General features: G+C 36.3%; 2 long non-coding RNA genes across 2 annotated transcripts; both read left to right on the top strand.

The window, feature by feature from the left end:
- The first annotated feature begins 337 nt into the window (after window positions 1-337).
- LOC127097527 (uncharacterized) lies at window positions 338-1,621 on the top strand. Its single transcript, XR_007793059.1, has 2 exons — window positions 338-643; window positions 1,241-1,621. It is a non-coding gene; the product is annotated as an uncharacterized LOC127097527 (long non-coding RNA).
- Window positions 1,622-11,114: 9,493 nt separating this feature from the next.
- LOC127093318 (uncharacterized) lies at window positions 11,115-13,229 on the top strand. The gene is made up of 2 exons (XR_007792521.1): window positions 11,115-11,804; window positions 11,911-13,229. It is a non-coding gene; the product is annotated as an uncharacterized LOC127093318 (long non-coding RNA).
- The last annotated feature ends 3,698 nt before the right edge of the window (window positions 13,230-16,927 follow it).

Raw genomic sequence — 16,927 nt, forward strand, 5'->3', positions numbered from 1 at the left:
CTAAACCCTAGGGGTAAAATGCTCATTATGCAAAGTATTGAAGCAATTAGGGAATTAGTTCAAAAGTCCAAAAATATAATTAGCCACTAATTAACCTAATTATCTAATTAGCCTAATTAATTCTAATGATCACATAAAAACTAACAAAAGAATTAATTGTTATATACACAAAAATCAGAAAACAGAAAATGAGAATCTAATCAAGAAAACAATTAAAATTGATTAATCAAATTAAATTAAATTAATGAGTTAGTTAAAGGAAGAATGGGGGGTGTACATAGCCAAGCAATGGTGCACATAGGAGAAACTGTTTGGGCCTTAAGCCCAAACCGATCCAAGTCACAAACAAACAAACAGAACTTCACAAGCTAAAGTAGACAAAAATGCGCTTATGCAATAAGTTCTAAAAGGCTCAGCACGCAGTCTCATCATCGCGTCTTCATATCGTTTATGCTCATGGATCCACGTCTTCATCACGAACTGAGAACGAAAACAAGACGAAGAACAACGGCTCCAAAATCACATCAAACTCTGAAATCAACATCATACAACTCAATTAAACATTTGTGCAAGCTTAAAAATGGAAATAACATAATGAAAATCGAAGCGAGAACTCACCAAATTGGAGCTTTGATGCAAATAGGTAATGAATTCTCCTTCCTCTGTTTCAATTGGCCTTCTCTTCTTCTCAAATTCTTCGCTGCTATCGTGTGCGTTGTTATTCGCTCCGTGTTGAATCGTTGCGTGATTGTGAGAGGTTGAGAGGATTGTTACGTGAATTGCTGTGAAGAGGGATTGAGGGTAAAAAATGATTGATTTTTCTCTGTGATTTTTTCCTATGAGACTTTTGATGCATCCGTGAATGAATGAAGCGTGTACTTATTTATAGGGTTCTAATTCAGTTACCAAATGCACGTGAAATTCACATTCAAATTCAATAGTTAGTTGGACATGAGAAATTATGTTAGCATGTTAGTTATTGATTCGAATTCAATTGGTGAGTTAATTATGAAATTCAAATGAGTGAAAACGAATTTGGTTTGAATTTTGCGTTGCGTTTGTGTATTTACAGTGGAATTTCGAAATTCAATTTGTTGTTAATTGCAGGTTTGTGAATTTGTTAGAGTCATTTGCAGGTTGGAGATTAGTCGTGAGTTTGAATTTAAGGAGTATTGAAACTGAACGTTTGAAAGGCTTTGTTTAGATTGGTAATGTTAATTGGAGTTATTGATTTTTGCAGGGTATGTTAATTGGAGTTGCTTGTGAAACTTGTGAACTCATATACGCTTGGAATGGTTTGTTGCTTGTGGAACTCATGCTTGCGCATGGAATTGGCGTGAAGAATGGAGTTTGGAAGGGACTTGGATGCTATAGAATGCTATTGAATGTTATCAAATGGAATGCCATGGAGTCATATGCTTGGAATGGATTTCGATGGAATTTGAATTGTGTAGAAATTATAGATTTTTGTAATTTGTGAAATTGGACATTGTGTTAAAACTTGAATGTTGGTTTGAAATGTAGTCTTTGTAGTTTTGGATTTGGTGTGAATTATAACTTGAATGGAGATGTTGTAAATTGAAAAATATGAATGGAAATCATGACTGATTGAATGACATAATTGTTTATGGTTGCAATTTGAATGAAACATGGTTTATGATTGCAATTTAAATATTGTAATGTGAATTGAAATGGAAATTGAATGGTTTTAATGGTTGGAGATGGTCATGTATGGATTGATTGGTTTAAAATTCGAATGAAATAAGGTTTAAAAATGAAATGAGGGTTAAAAATGGTCAAATGGATCAGTTTTCTTGCATGTCCAAATTGTAGTCTGGTTGGTCCATTTGGTGGTCTATGACCTGGTCCATGATCTGGTCTATGACCTGGTCCATTTGGTGGTCTGACCAGGACATGGACCAAGCCCTGGACATGAGGCCATTTCAATGAAAACGTGTTTTTTGATGATGAAACATAGCAAGATGCATGGTAATATGTCTTAGGGGGTCAAGGGAATGTCAGTTTACTTTGGTCAACTGGTTGACCAAAAAGTCGACTATTGACCAAACGTCAACTGCAACAAATTTTGGCTAAACTGTGATTTTTGTGTGGTTATGGACATTTTGTAATGAAATGAACAATTATGAATTGAAATGAGGTTTGAATGGATTTGTACTGATTGAAATGAATATGGTATGATATTGAATAGAAAAGACGGTGGACTTAATTATCCAATGGACCAAGCACAAGGACTAAAACCTTTAACCAACTTGAATGGCCAATTAAAATGAATGCATACCATGATTGAATGAACTTGAATGGACCAAAGATCAAAAGGAAAACCATGCATGACCAAAGACCAAGGGCTAATGAAACCAAGAATCCAAGAATCGATGACCAAGGACTGATAATCTTGACAACACCATATAAATGGATGCAATGACCCTAAATTAAGATCTTGAAAACACCAGATGAATGGGTGCAATGACAAAAACCTTGATACAAATGAAAATCCCAAGAATGTGGACATGTAGGTTAGATGAATGAATCTCATGCACAAGGCGAGTTTGATGATTGATGATGCATGACAAGATGTATGATAATATGGTCAAGAACCTCTTCCCAGCGAACTAGAGTTTCAGTCAATTCCATGGTCAAAAGTCAAATCACAGGGGCACCCAAGTACCAAGCATCCCTGATTAGGGTTTCATGATGCACATCCCCTAATCAATGTCTTCAAACCAAGCATGAAGCTCCACAGACACATCCCAACACATTGGCCCCACAATTAGGGTTTAGATTATCAAATAAATGCTCAAGAGTCAATCACAAGATATCAGAGAAACAAAGCCAAAAATTAGGGGTTTGATGAATATTAAGATGTGGTCTCCTTGAATCCATGTCTCAAAGATTAATAAATTAGGATTTTCCCCAATGATTCTTGTAATGGTAAATTCATGACCATCGGGCTATTGGTTAACTCAATGTCAATAAAATCAGAGTCGCCACCGCGCTTTTATTATTTCCAAAGGAAAAAGGAAAAGTACGAACAAAACCCAAATATAAAAAGTGTTCAAATAAAAACTAATAAAATGACAGAGATTACAAGTAAGGGGGTTGGTTACACAGATGGAAGGAATTAACACCCAAAGTGTCATAGGTACTCCTAGGGAGCCCTTTTTTGTGTGCAAGTGTTTTTAGTTGGAAAAGATGTTTGCTAATAAAGAATGGTGGGATGAGAAAAGAATTCATTAATTATATTTTTGTGTTTGACAAGACCTTCAGTCTTATGCCTATGTACCAACATAAAAAAATGAGGGATCAAAGCCTCGTAGTTAGTGGTAAAAATTTCAAAGAAGTTGGTGAATTGATTTTAACAAAGGTTTAAAAATCTTTTTCTTTCTGGGTTAGGAGCAACATAGTCTCAAGAAAACGATCCATCTTCGCCTACATAGAGTCAATGTCTGTTCTCATTGAGACTTGGTTTTCCTTAAGTTGTTCGAGTGTCATCTTGTAGTTGTGGCGTGTCCCATATCGGTGTCGAGTAGTCAGCATTACTGGACAAAGGGTAGAATATGGTGTAAGTTTTTGTTTCTGGAAAATGAGATGCAATCCATGTTGATGATATGCAAATGCATGAAATTTTGTCATGCTTTTTTCGCAAAGGAATACAAATACTCATGATCATTCGTACATCGTGTACGTCAGGATAATAGGAAGAAGCAAAGGTTTTTCTGATTACTAGAAACCCCAAAGGTAGGTTCTAAAGTTATGTTTTCAAGGAAAGAACTTAGAATCACTGATCATGTTCAAAACTTCCTTGCAATAATGGGTTGGCCATATCGTGATGGGAGTTTAGAATTGATCTAATCTAAGTGGGATATTCGTATTGTTCGAACAGGGTGTAGACCATTCGGTTCAATACTACACAATCTCCAACCATGAAAACAAACCTTGGGTTTAAGGCGAGGTTCCTAGAGTCACAGATTGTATTTGAAATTTCCCCATAATAATGGGCTAGCCATATTATGATGGAAGTTCCAAACAGATCTACTCTAGGTAGAATCTTCGTATTATTCCAATGAGGTGTATACCCCTCGGTTCAATAACACACAACTTCGGGTTCTAAGTTCTTCTCAAAGCTCGGGTACGAAGCTTATCTCGCAGCATACATCAAGCCCCATATCATAGTATCAAAATAAATTACATACAAGCAACATAATAAGATACAGAGAAACAACATGGAAGAAAGGAATATGGTTTTAACATTCATAGCAAATTGGACTAAATTAGGTTTGACTCTCTCTAGCTAAGAGCAGGGTCCCCAGCAGAGTCGCCATCTATCGCACCTCGAAAAATGCGATCCCTCGCGATGGACGCAGAAAAATTTATGTTCGAACATAGTCGCCACCAAACTTTATTTATTCCAATGAAGGAATAGGAAAATATCGATAAAACCTTTAGAAAATGGAATAATAGTCATCGCAACCATATTCGGGTTCGGGAGTCGATTACGCAAGGGGAAGGTATTAGCACCCCTCATGTCCGTTGTACTCTACGGGAACCTTTTATTCCAATTTTCTATTTGAATGTTAGTTGAATGTTCGCTTTCTTCGAGTAATTAGGATTGATAATAGAGATGGATGAAGACCTCAGAAGAAGAAAGGGGAGGTTTTTTTACTAGTGTGCTCGCCAAGATCTCGGAATCTCGTGCCTACATATCCTTATGGTGCAATAAGGAAATCAGAGCATTCGTAGTTCGGGGACTACGATTTGGTTGGTGTTTTTTAATGAACCACTGTGTAGATCACGTTCTAAAGGCTAAACATTGGCTTGTCTACTCTCGGCGGAGACTTAAGCACTAGTTTGTTGTACACATTAGAAGGGATTAACAGTGTTCTTTTTGAAAAGAGTTTTGGTCACGCGGGGGTGACAAGTTGAACTAATATGTTTGTTGTTTGACTAGTTTTGATCGCACGGGGGCGAGAGATTAGGTTCGATATGTTAAGATATTTTTGAAGAACGACGAGAGATTGGGCAATATGGGGCACACCAATCATCCAATTCTTTTGAGGAATAGTAAGGCGGCCGCCGTCTACTCCTTTTTTCATTCGAATTATTATTAAAAAATTATTTGTGGAAATGGAATATGCACAGTAGTGAGGCGTGCGCCTCCCACTTGCTTATTCAAGGAATAATAAGGCATGCACCACTCATTCCTTTATCCATACTTAATTAGAGTACCTTAATCGAAAGTCGAAAGAAAATCGAGCAATATGGCAAGCGCCCATCGATCAATCACTCGGGAGGTAGTGAGGCGAATGCCTCCCATCTTTTATCATTCGATATTTAATTTATAAAAGAAATGTTCTTAGAGGTTGTATTAATTTTGGAGAATAATTTGTAGGTTGTAGTCTAAAGTTGATGATTTGAGCAATGTGGTGTGCGTCACTCGTTCGAATAATCAAAGGATGGTGAGGTGAACGCCTCCCATTCTCTTCATTTGAAGTTTAATTTATAAAGTTTATTCTCGCGAAGTTGTGTTTGATATAAAAGGTGATTTGAATTTATATGATTGCGATTTTAATCGGTAATCGATAATTTGAGCAATATGGTGAGCGTCAATCATTCAATTATTTTAGAGATGGTGAGGCGAACGCCTCCCATCCTTCTTTATCTGAAGTTTAAATTGTAAAAAACGTTTATATTGATTTGAAAAATAATTTGAGCTTATACGATTAAAGTTTTAATCGGGTGACAAGAATTCGAGCAATGTGGCGGACGCCAATCATTCGAACGCTTGAGAGATAGTGAAGTGAACACCTCCTATACTCTTTTTAATCCCAAAGTTTAAATTATAAAATGTTCTTTTAAAAGTTATATTGATTTTTAAAAAGGATTTGAATTCGAATTTTATAGAATTAAGCGGGTACTTGGGTTGGGCCATTAAAAAAACGACTTATTTATTTACCACAACTTAAATGAATAATATTAAACGGAATAAATGAAGTAATAAAAACATAATTGTGTCAAAAGAGAAAACGAGTCTTAATATGTCATTATCATATAATTGCTTAAACATTGTAGCGGGGTATTCATTACCTTTAGATTTATCGACTAAATCAAAAGTAAATCATACAATTCGAGTCGCCACCACACTTCTATTTATCCAAAGGAAAGGTTAGAAAGCGAACAAAAACCGAGTAAGAAGTTTTATCAAATCAAAAACTAATAAAAATATCAGAGATCTGGGTAAGGGGGTTGGTTATGCAATGGGAAGGTTTTAAGCACCCAAAACATCCTTAGTACTCTAAGGGAGCCCTTTTTGCAAAGTGTATTGTAGGTTGGTATTTGTGAAAAATGTTTGTGCAAACAAGATTGGGGAGATGAGAAAAGAATATACAAATTATTTAGAATTTTGTTGTTTGAATGGATAAACCCATTGCCTACGTACCATCACAAAGGGTAGGATTAAAACCTCGTAGTTCGGAGTAAAAATCTCAAAATATGGGTGAGTTGATTTGTCAAAGCCTTAAGGTCTTTTGTTATCAAAGGGAGAAAACTCAACCTAAACCAACAATCCACCATGTGAGGAGAGTTTCAACATACTAGTGAGGGATCCACCTTATAATAAGTATGGAAGACTTATAGTCCAATCACTAAGGATGAGGTGAGGTTTACATTAACCACTATGATAACTCAAATCTATGGCTAATGTTTATGAAAAAGTTTTTAACAAAGGTGGCCATTGGAACCACAAAAAAGCAACTTGAGTGAGTTGTATTTACAATTTAGAAGTATTCACAAAATGAGGTCAAAGTGTGAATTAAGGTTCATTTACAATGAGTATTAATGAAAAGAGTTTGAAAAATCAAAGGCATATGGCCTAAGTTTCTAGTTTTGAAAACAATGTCAATGTTTACACAAAATGAGTTTGGCTTGGGTTAGAGTGGAGAGAAGAAGAGAAGGGCTAGTCCTAAACATGCAAAGATAAGAGAAGAGATAAAACCCTTGGAGTTCCTTTCTTGAGATCATAAAGATGATTCAAGATGCTCCTTTCCTTTGGACTTAGCAAGCAACAAGCAATCAAAACAATTAAACATTCAAGCTCCTAGAATCTCCATTTGCCTAGTCTCTCTTAGCTTGGCTATTCATGACAATGGTCTTTCTTACTATCTCAAGTTTGGAATCCCTATCACACAGGAACAAACAATCAAAAAGTTCACAATGCAATAAGAGGAATGGACAAAGAATGAGTTTAGATTAGAGGTCCTTTAAAGTCAACTTTCAAGATTTAGCATTCTAAAGGCATGAGACCTAGTTGATCTTCAACAAGTTTAGCATTCTAAAGGCATGAGGCCTAGTTGTTCTTGAACTCCATTGAGCATAGGTAAGGTCCTAATTCTAAGTCCTTTCTCCATTTTTCATTGGGTTCACACAAACAATCACAAAACAAGCACAAAACAACAATATATTTATATACAATAATAAGCTCAAATGAGCAAAAGAAAAATGGCATAAACATAAACATGAGCTCAAATGAGCAAAAGGAAAAGGCAATATGAATAAATGAGCAAGGAATTAAATTGCATTAAAGTAAATTGCTAGAATTAAGTGCTTGAATTAAAAGTTAGTAATTAGTAATTAGTGTTAGTGTGCCATAAGGCACTTTAGCGCTATGTTAAGCAATCGTAAGTGGACTAATGTAGTAGTCACACATATCTAAGGCCGATCAATAAAACTATAGGCAAATAAACATAAGTTAGAGATCATAACTAGTAAGCCAAGCTCCTACAACTTGCCATGCCAAAAAAAAAAAGAGGAAAGACCTTGTATGGATTTCAAGTTTTTTGCTTGATCAAGAAGCAACCTATCTTGGACACAAAGCAATTCACTTGATCTTTGATCAAGTTGAATTTGATTTGGATCAAAGAAGGTTAAGCCTCTCATATGTAAAGTCTAATTTCAAATCATTAACTCATTGGCCAAAATAATAATAAGAAGAAGGGAGATGAAGATGAAATGTACAAAATGGAAATTCAAATGACATAATCAAAACATATTGGTCAAATGTGAATGGAATCATCATCAACCAATGGTAAACATAAGTGAAATGAAGATTAGAAGTCAAGAAAGGTCAAACATATTTTTGGTATTTTTTGGAATTAAAATAATACATAAAATAAAATGAACAAAGTAAGGTCAAACTTCAAATTCAATTCAAATCAACTTGGATAAGTCCAATTGAATCATCATAAGTCTAACATGGTCAAACAAGATTTGACAAAAATTTCTCAACATTTTTTGAAAACAGAAACTATTTTAAAATCAAATAAAAGCATTAAAATATAACACAAATGAATTAAAATCTCAAATCAATTAAGAAATTGATGAGAATATTTTCATAGACTTATCATGATCCAAATGTGTTAAGAAAATATTTTTGGAATTTTTGAATATCAAAAAGTAATTAAAATGAATTTAAAAACTATTAAAAACAAAATAATTCACAAAAAATATTAAATGGAATCACAAAAATGATTAAAAATCATATTATGAAACTAGATTTTAAAAGAAAATTTTTGCAATTGGTCTCATATTTTTGTGATTCCAAATAAAAGAGTTATGAATTTTTGAAAATAAATGGAATAAAAGAAAAATAAAACAGAAATTAGAAAATATGAAAAATCCACAACGCTTGGATCCACTTTCATTAATTGACGTGGACAATCCAAGGGATCAGAGGCGCACGCTCATCATGGACACAAGTCAAGTGCAACACACGCTGGATTTAAAAAAGTCAAGTAAAGCAAATGCCAAGATTAGATCACTTAATCACCATCCAATGGCTCCGAGTGGTTCCACGTGGGGACGGTGGTGGAAACCACTGTCTTCCCCGGTGAGCCAACAAAAACCGGCCACCAGTTGCAGGTTTTGCAACTTCAACCAAATCACACGTGCCTTATACCAAATTAAAGTTGGGGTGATGTATATCACCCCTATAACCTTGGATTATCCTCAAGATCCCTATGGAAGAAGAAATCTGAGATGGAAAATCTAGGTGTTCCATATGAAATGCATCAATTCATAAAATTAAAGCCACCATTGGCTTGCCTCTCACACGAGGACTTCAGAGAACCAAACAAACACAAGCAAATCACATTATACAATGAGATATGGATCAAAACAGTTGAGATGTAAACCTTTGAAGTGCAACTTTGATGAGCACGATCCAACCAAATTCTTGCTTGCAGCTTGATCTTGAGATGATGATAATGATAGGCTTATGAATTATAAACTAAAGATCAACCAGGGAAGTTGAAATTCAAGTTTGAATTTGAGAAAGTAAAATCAAAATTCCTCTAGTGTGGTTAGGATTCAATTTTTGCAGAGCTTCAGGTTGATTCAAGAATGATAAATGAATGAAGCAAGCATGCTATTTATAGATGGAGCTGATGCCAAGAGGTGAAGAATCCGTGTGCATGAAGCTTTGGATCCTCCATGCATGGGCCTGTACAGGGGCATGTGAGGCCCAAAAGTTGATGGTTTTGCAAGATGATAGCATAATGAATTGATTTGGACGTGTGGTTTGCATTGTAATTGCTTGTGCATGAAGATTTCATGTGAATTCCATATTTGGGCCTAAATGTTCCCCTCTTCGAAAGTCATACATAAAAAAATCCAATCATAGGCATGTGAGTAATGGTTGGAAAGTTCTTTACATAAGGAACAAAAGATATGTTGGACAAAAATCCATTTGGAGTTTGGAAATTTATGAAAACTGGTCATGAAGTTTGATGTACAAAACACGTCTTTGAAAAGTTTGTCAAAAGTGACCAACTTCAAGCCCTTTTGTTTCAATGATGCAAGCCTCAAATGGAAAAACCTCTAACATAAAAGTTGTAGATATTTTCAAGATGATCAATTTGGACTTAAGCTTTGCATCATTTGGATTTTTTATGAGAAAGTTATGGGCACTTGAAGTTGGACTTTTTCAAGATTCAATGGCTTTGGTCCAAAATGACCTATAATGTTTTGTATTATCACATGTACTTCTTTTAGTATTATGAAATTTTATCTAACATAAAATTTGAATTAGACATCTTAAGATTTCCAATGCAATTGGTATCACCTCAAAATCATAAAAAATGAAGGAGTTAGGTCCTTGGGAAGTTTACCCAAAATTAGGGTTTCAGTCAAAATGACCTATAATGTTTTGAAATGAATGATGACCTTGTAAGTTTCAAATGAATTTGTGATGAACATGAAAGTTGTTTATGTGGTTCTTAAGAACATTGTTTCTCTTGGGGTCATCTTAATTTGGCAGACACATCAAAAGTTAGGTCTCAGTGGATTTCAATTTAGTCAGATGACTTGACTGGTCAACTTCTCAAGTCCAAACTTCAAATATTGATGAATGAATGATTGAGGACACTCACATAGGCTCATATATGCATAAAATGATGAATGAAAGAACTTCCCTTGATTGAATTTGATCATAGGTTGAGGTTGCTTCATGAGCAAGGCACAATCAATGCATAGTTGAATTAGGGTTTCCTTGGGAAACAAGCATCAAGCCCTTTGGTTTATCTTGATAAAATTGGAAAATTGAGATACTTGGGAGACATATATGATGATTTATAGCTTTGGTAACCATTGTCATGCTTGTTTTCATCTTCATCTGGTCACTCCATTGAGCATATGAGCCTCCTAGGAGCCTTGGATCACATGATTGCTTAAGCTTCAAAACAAAACACGTTAGTGACATATTTTTTGTGCTTTTGGTTAGTAAACAAGATAATAAAATCAATAATATACAATTCAAGCATGCTTGGTGGTCTCAAACCAACTCACACAAGTTCCACCCTAGGGTTAAGGAACCAAGATGCTATGATCCTTGAGGCAAATGCAATGAGCAATGATATGATACCATGAAGGATCTTAGGGTCAAAATTAGGGTCTTACAAACATCTAGATAGAATATTAAAATATGAAACAATGAACAAGAAATAAAATCCAAATAAATCAATATATATTTGCAAGCAAACAATGCCTGTAGCGAGGAGTCCACCGTGAATTGGGCCCTGAATGATCCAAACCCGCACTCCAAGCCCAACACTAATGTGGAATCCGACATAAACGAGAAGGAAACAGAAGTGAAAGGAACAATTACCTTATTTCACTAAGGCCGCGTGGGAATGTTGTATGCATGGGAATCTTAAAAGAAGGTGACAATAAGTGGCCCTAATCAATGATAGACTAGGGAAGTCCACAGGGCCACCGCCCATCTGTCTCAATTAATGTGCGGATTATTCATTTTATTACTATTAAACAACCTTAATTATGGGAAATGTTGCTGAAATGGAAAGAAAAGACTAAAAGCAAGTGTGTCACTGCCACTTATTAATATTCACTCCTTTCCAATGATCTCTCTTCTCCTCTATCTCTCTTCATTTTCAAAAGTGAAACACACAATAAACCACGATCTCGTCCGACCATGGCCATTACCAGAACCCAAAACATGCATACCTAGATATACATACCGATCCTAAAAGAAAGTCATTATCCAGTTCATGAACAAACCAAAACAAACGCTATAAATCTACGGTATCTATTGATTCTCAGTTCAAGAAATCACCTTAAATCAGTGATGAAACACTCACCAACATAATCAACAATAATGTAAGCGGAAAATAAACCCAGCTACGTTGTGTTCATAAGTTTGAATCAGAAGGTAAACAAATTTTTTTTGTCAGAGCGTTAAAACTCAGGCCGGATTCCGGCGATCAAGAACAATACCTCAGGTAAATGATTATGGCTTTTATTCTTTTGCTTCGAGTCCTTGACTTTTCTTCCCTTTTTCGTATGTATGGTTGTTCAGAATAACATAGCTTCTTCCTTCTTTTCCAGCTTTAATGCGCCCTTGTGAGGAGGTTCACGCTGGGTAACCGCCGTATTTCCTTCCTCTTGCTGCGATTGGGGTGTGCTTGGTGGCCGTTTCGATCCTCTTGATTTTTTTTTGCGCAGAGTAACGGTTCTAGAATCCGCCCTGTTTACAATGATTAGGGTACTTTTTATAGAAGAAATCCAAGGTCTCAAATCATGTGCGGATTATGAGCTGGCGGAGGATCCAAAGAATCCGTTAGAATAAAATCTCCTTTAGATTTTGGTGTGGTCCCCAAACAATGAAGATGGCAAGGCGAGTTTGTTTTGTTGGTAAGATCCCAAAAAAAATGCGTGACCATTTTGTGATGAATCTTGTAAGTGCAGGTTGATTTGCTTTCAGCAGCATGGATCCGATGGACTGCATTATGTGAGTCTTATGTTCGTGAATCATGTTGTAGATGTGCACCGATGCAGGTCTTGTGCTGAGAAATTGTGAGCTGTTTTGTGTCATGGCTTGGACTTTAGGTTTATGATATTTTCTTGGTTTTGGCTTAAGCATGTGTGTATGGTAATTTATCCGTTGCAGACCTGTAGTGGTATGGTCCTACAATAGCATTGCCTTATGTCATTTCCATCATGATGAGCCATGTGCATTAGTTGTTATTAACTTTGCTCACTTCTGACACTTCTTTAATCATGCCATGAATTATGACTTGTGCTTCCCTTTGGCATGTTTGTGGTATAGGTTGAAGCTTTGACCTGATGCGGTTTTCCATAATGTTTTGCAAGAGTTGGGAAAGAAGAAAACAGTTTGAGTTTGTTGGAAGAAATGAAAACTGAGAAGAGCAAAATGCCACATGTTGTTTACACCATATTGCTCGCTTGACGGGTTCTGCAAAGATTGTGTTGATGTCGGATGCAACTGTTTACTATGATTTGATACCATACTTAACTGCGGTTGGAAAGGTGGACAATGTCGGCGTTGTTGTGTCAAAGTTCGAAACATGCAGGGTTTAATCTTGATAGAGTTGGCTACATTGTTCTCGTCAATGGATCCTTGGCAAAGCCGGAGATTTTGCAGTTTTGTCGAATATCTTTCAGTTCTTGGTGAAATGGAAGAACTGAAGCGTCCGGTCTATGGATATTGTGTTTCCTCTGATACACCATCTTCAATACACGTTGGGCTTGTACCCAACCAAACACGACTTGCTTTTACTTGTCTGAGCTCCAATTTTGTATTTCTTTTGAACTTGCTTTCAAAACATTATAGCTGAATTAGGACTTGAATACTTCAATGTAACTTTATATTTACACCTGCTTAAATTATTCACATTTTGATCTTATTATTATTCAAGTTGATTCCTATTTTAATGGAGTACTGCTAGAAACAATTATGCACTTCCCTTATAATAGTTTGTAGCTGGTCCTGGTTACCGTACCACACTTGTTTAGCAATGTTGTTGTGTTGGGATTTTCTTGGTAAACCTTCAGAAACCATGGTGACATAACCAACTTTTGCATGCTGTCACAGCAATCTGAGCTCCTGATTGGGTTTTGCAGTGAGTTTGTCATGCGCGACGGGTGGGATTTTCATTAATGCCTTTTGTATGCTGCAGGCCTCAAGTGGTAGGCTCCCGGTTTTGTGATAAGTAATACTATCCTTGCTAATCCCGTGATGTAAAATCCGTCATTCCGCCGAGAGCATTTGTCCATTGGCATGTGTCAACCCCACATCATTGTCTCGCGTTTGAAATAGGCTGATGGCAAGTGAAGCAAATGGTTTTGTACATGAAACTAGTTAATTCATAAATGAAAATGCAATTTGGCATGTGAACATGTTTTGAACATGACTTGTACTTATGGTTTCAATCATGAATCCCGAAGGGCAAAGGGTGGATTGTGGAGGAATAACAAGAGGAATGAGGGTACTAGCTAATGTATCATGATTAAGTTGACTTTGGTCAGAGTTGACCCAAAAGTCAATCTTTGACCAAAGTCAACCTTCGGTCTAAACTCAATTTTTGGTGCCTTTCGCATACACGGACCCTTGCAAATAAATGGCATTGGTATCTTGAATGAAATGAGCTACGCATGGCATATTCTACGAATGAATGGCTTTGGTATCGGTGAATTTGGCCTTTTGTGAATTTGACATTTAAAATGGCATGAAATAAGTGATGAATGAATGTATTGGTGAACTTGGTGAATGAATATATCTTTTAACGTGGGCCACATTAAGACTTGAAGTTTGGGTGAATTATTAGCGTGATTCGAAGGATGCAACGATAAATTGAATAATCTCGAAGCCAAGATCTTGGTGAGGACCAAGTGGCAAACGAACTAGGACCTTATTGGACATTTATAGGTCAAGAGCCAATGGTAATGACAATGACATGGAATTGGTTTTGAATAACCTTGACCAAATGAAACTAGGCAGAGCATGGACCATGTATTTTGAAGAAACCAAATGAAATAACTCAACATGTACTTAGGCCCAAACCAAGGGACACAATCATGGGATACACATGTGGGAGCACGAAGCCCTCTGAAAACAACAATGGGGGCCACAAACATGGACTATGCCCAAGAGGTCGGGGGAAATCTCACCTGGTTATAACACTAGGTCACAATGTCGTGAATGATGGAATTTAGGTTTATGAGCCTTTGTGACGGGGTGGAACATGATTAGGATTTATGGATAATTTGATCGAGCAGGGATCTCCTTACGGGAATTTACGCATCATAACCTCTGGTTGTGAGCGTTAATGCAAGTTTTCTTTTTAAAACCACCCGGACAAAATTAGGGTGTGACACATGGGGACCCATATATGATGTCTAGAACCAATGTGAACCATCTCTTGATTGATCTCCTTGTATTAAGGGTTTTAAACCCTAGTTGTGAGCTAGACAAGGAATTGATGGATGCGCACACTACCTACAAAAGAAACAAAGTTATACATAGACATATTTTTGTATTTTGGTTAGTAAATAATAAAGTATGATACAATCAAATGTGTTTGGTGATCTCTGATAACGTGAAAACACATCAGATATTTGCCTTGATTTACACTCAAAGATCATATCATTTTAATTAATATCCCGATTATTCCGCAAGTATTCAAGTTGTTTTTGCAGGTATTTAAATCTCCAAGCATTAATGAGCAAAATGAAGAAAAGGAAGAAAAAGAAGAAGAAACAGATGAGAAAGCACAGGAAAAAAGCAGAAAAACCAGAATGCAGAATTTGTTGATGTGACGACCGTCACAGATTCATGATGACTGTCACGACCTAGCCTGTGACGGCTGTCACAGGCCCATGGCGAGCGTCACGCGACCAGAATTTGCGCTTTGAAACAGTCAATCACAGGCACCCAAACGTGCCTAAGTTCCCTCTAACAACTTGACTCCCCCGGATTCCTCATTCAAACCAAGTCCTCCTTGAATTTCTCAACCGCCAAGACTTAAAGGAGCACTATATAAAGGACCAAAGTGGGAAAATTTTGGAAGGCCTACATTTACACTTACGTTCTGCAATTAATATTTACAACTTTCTAGTTTTTTAGTTATTTTCTTTTCAGCAACTTTGTTTCCGTTGCCTTAGTTCATTTGCCATTCTTTTTAGAATTTCCCTTTTCCCTTTTCCTTTCCGTTTTCCAGTTTGCCATAGTAGTAGTTTCCTACACTGGGGAACTACTACACTTTATTTAATTTTAGTAAGAAATTTGTATTGAAGAAGCAAAAGCCTACCGACTTGTGGAGGACTGCTCAAGTACTCCGAGATTCGCTATACTCTGTTACTTCGATTGCCAGGTTTTTATTGAATTATTATTATTATTGCCCAGTTATTACTATAATTATGTTTGCCGCAATGTTGATCTGTTTATGCTCTGTGTTTGCCTTATTTAACATGTCCAGCTAAATTACTGGTATCGGTATGTAGCAATTTAATTAGATGGGATTTAATAATAATCGGTGAAAACTCTTTTTCTCAAACAATCTTTTAGGCTAAAGTTTTCAATTTAAATTTAATTAACTTTATCACAAAAGCGCGAAAAGCTATTTAATACGACTTTGCCACGAGAGTGGGAAATTAACTAAGGTGAGAACCAACAATCGCGAGAGCGTGAGGCTCGAGCTGGATAGTAAAAATTAGGCATTGAGTTTAAAAACAGCGAGATCACTTTAAAAGCAATTAGAACTTATTTGTTTTCAAAAAGTAATTTTAACTTCAAATGGGACAGCGAGAGCGTACATTCTGACTTAAAGCTATAGGCCGAATCAACAATCACGAGAGTGTGAGATAAAGCTTTTTAAATAAATATTTTCTACTGAGAGATATTTGGCATTTAAATTATTCACTAGTGACTTATCGAATCCCTGACAATTAATACGTTGCATACTGATTCCTTCCATCAATTATTTCTTAAAACTAAATTTCCCTTAGATTTACTATTTTTCCCCCGAACTTCTACTAATCATTCCCTTAGCTAAACATAGTGACGTTAGTAACACTAGTTTGACCATAGGTCCCTGTGGGATCGATATATTTTAAAACTAAAGCGACTGGACTGTGCACTTGCAGTCAAGTACCCGATAAACTATATTTTATATATAGTCACGACAAGCATCAATCTCTCCCAATGCAAACCCAATGAATGAGGGTTAAGGAGGATGCCAAGGTGTGATCCCAAAGCCAATGCATATGATGAGATAGCATGATCAAGTGAATTACACACAAGGAAATCCCTATTCCAATACCTACAACCCAGGTTGGAAAAACCATCCTAATTTCTCGTATAAGAATAACAATGCCCTGTATGCACCTGGCCAAGCATCAGCTGTTCCGCCCGGATATCAAAAGTCAGCTAATAATGCTCCTAACATGCCTAGGAAGTCAAATCTCGAATTAATGATGGAAAGCTTGATAGCTACCCAAGCTCAGACAAACAAAGACTTCTTGAACCAAAACATACATACTAGCGAGCAACTTAAACAACTAGCGAACAAAGTAGACGCCTTAGCCACCCACAATAAAATGCTTG

Source organism: Lathyrus oleraceus, chromosome 6 (assembly GCF_024323335.1).
Source record: "Lathyrus oleraceus cultivar Zhongwan6 chromosome 6, CAAS_Psat_ZW6_1.0, whole genome shotgun sequence".
Lineage (NCBI taxonomy): Eukaryota > Viridiplantae > Streptophyta > Magnoliopsida > Fabales > Fabaceae > Lathyrus > Lathyrus oleraceus.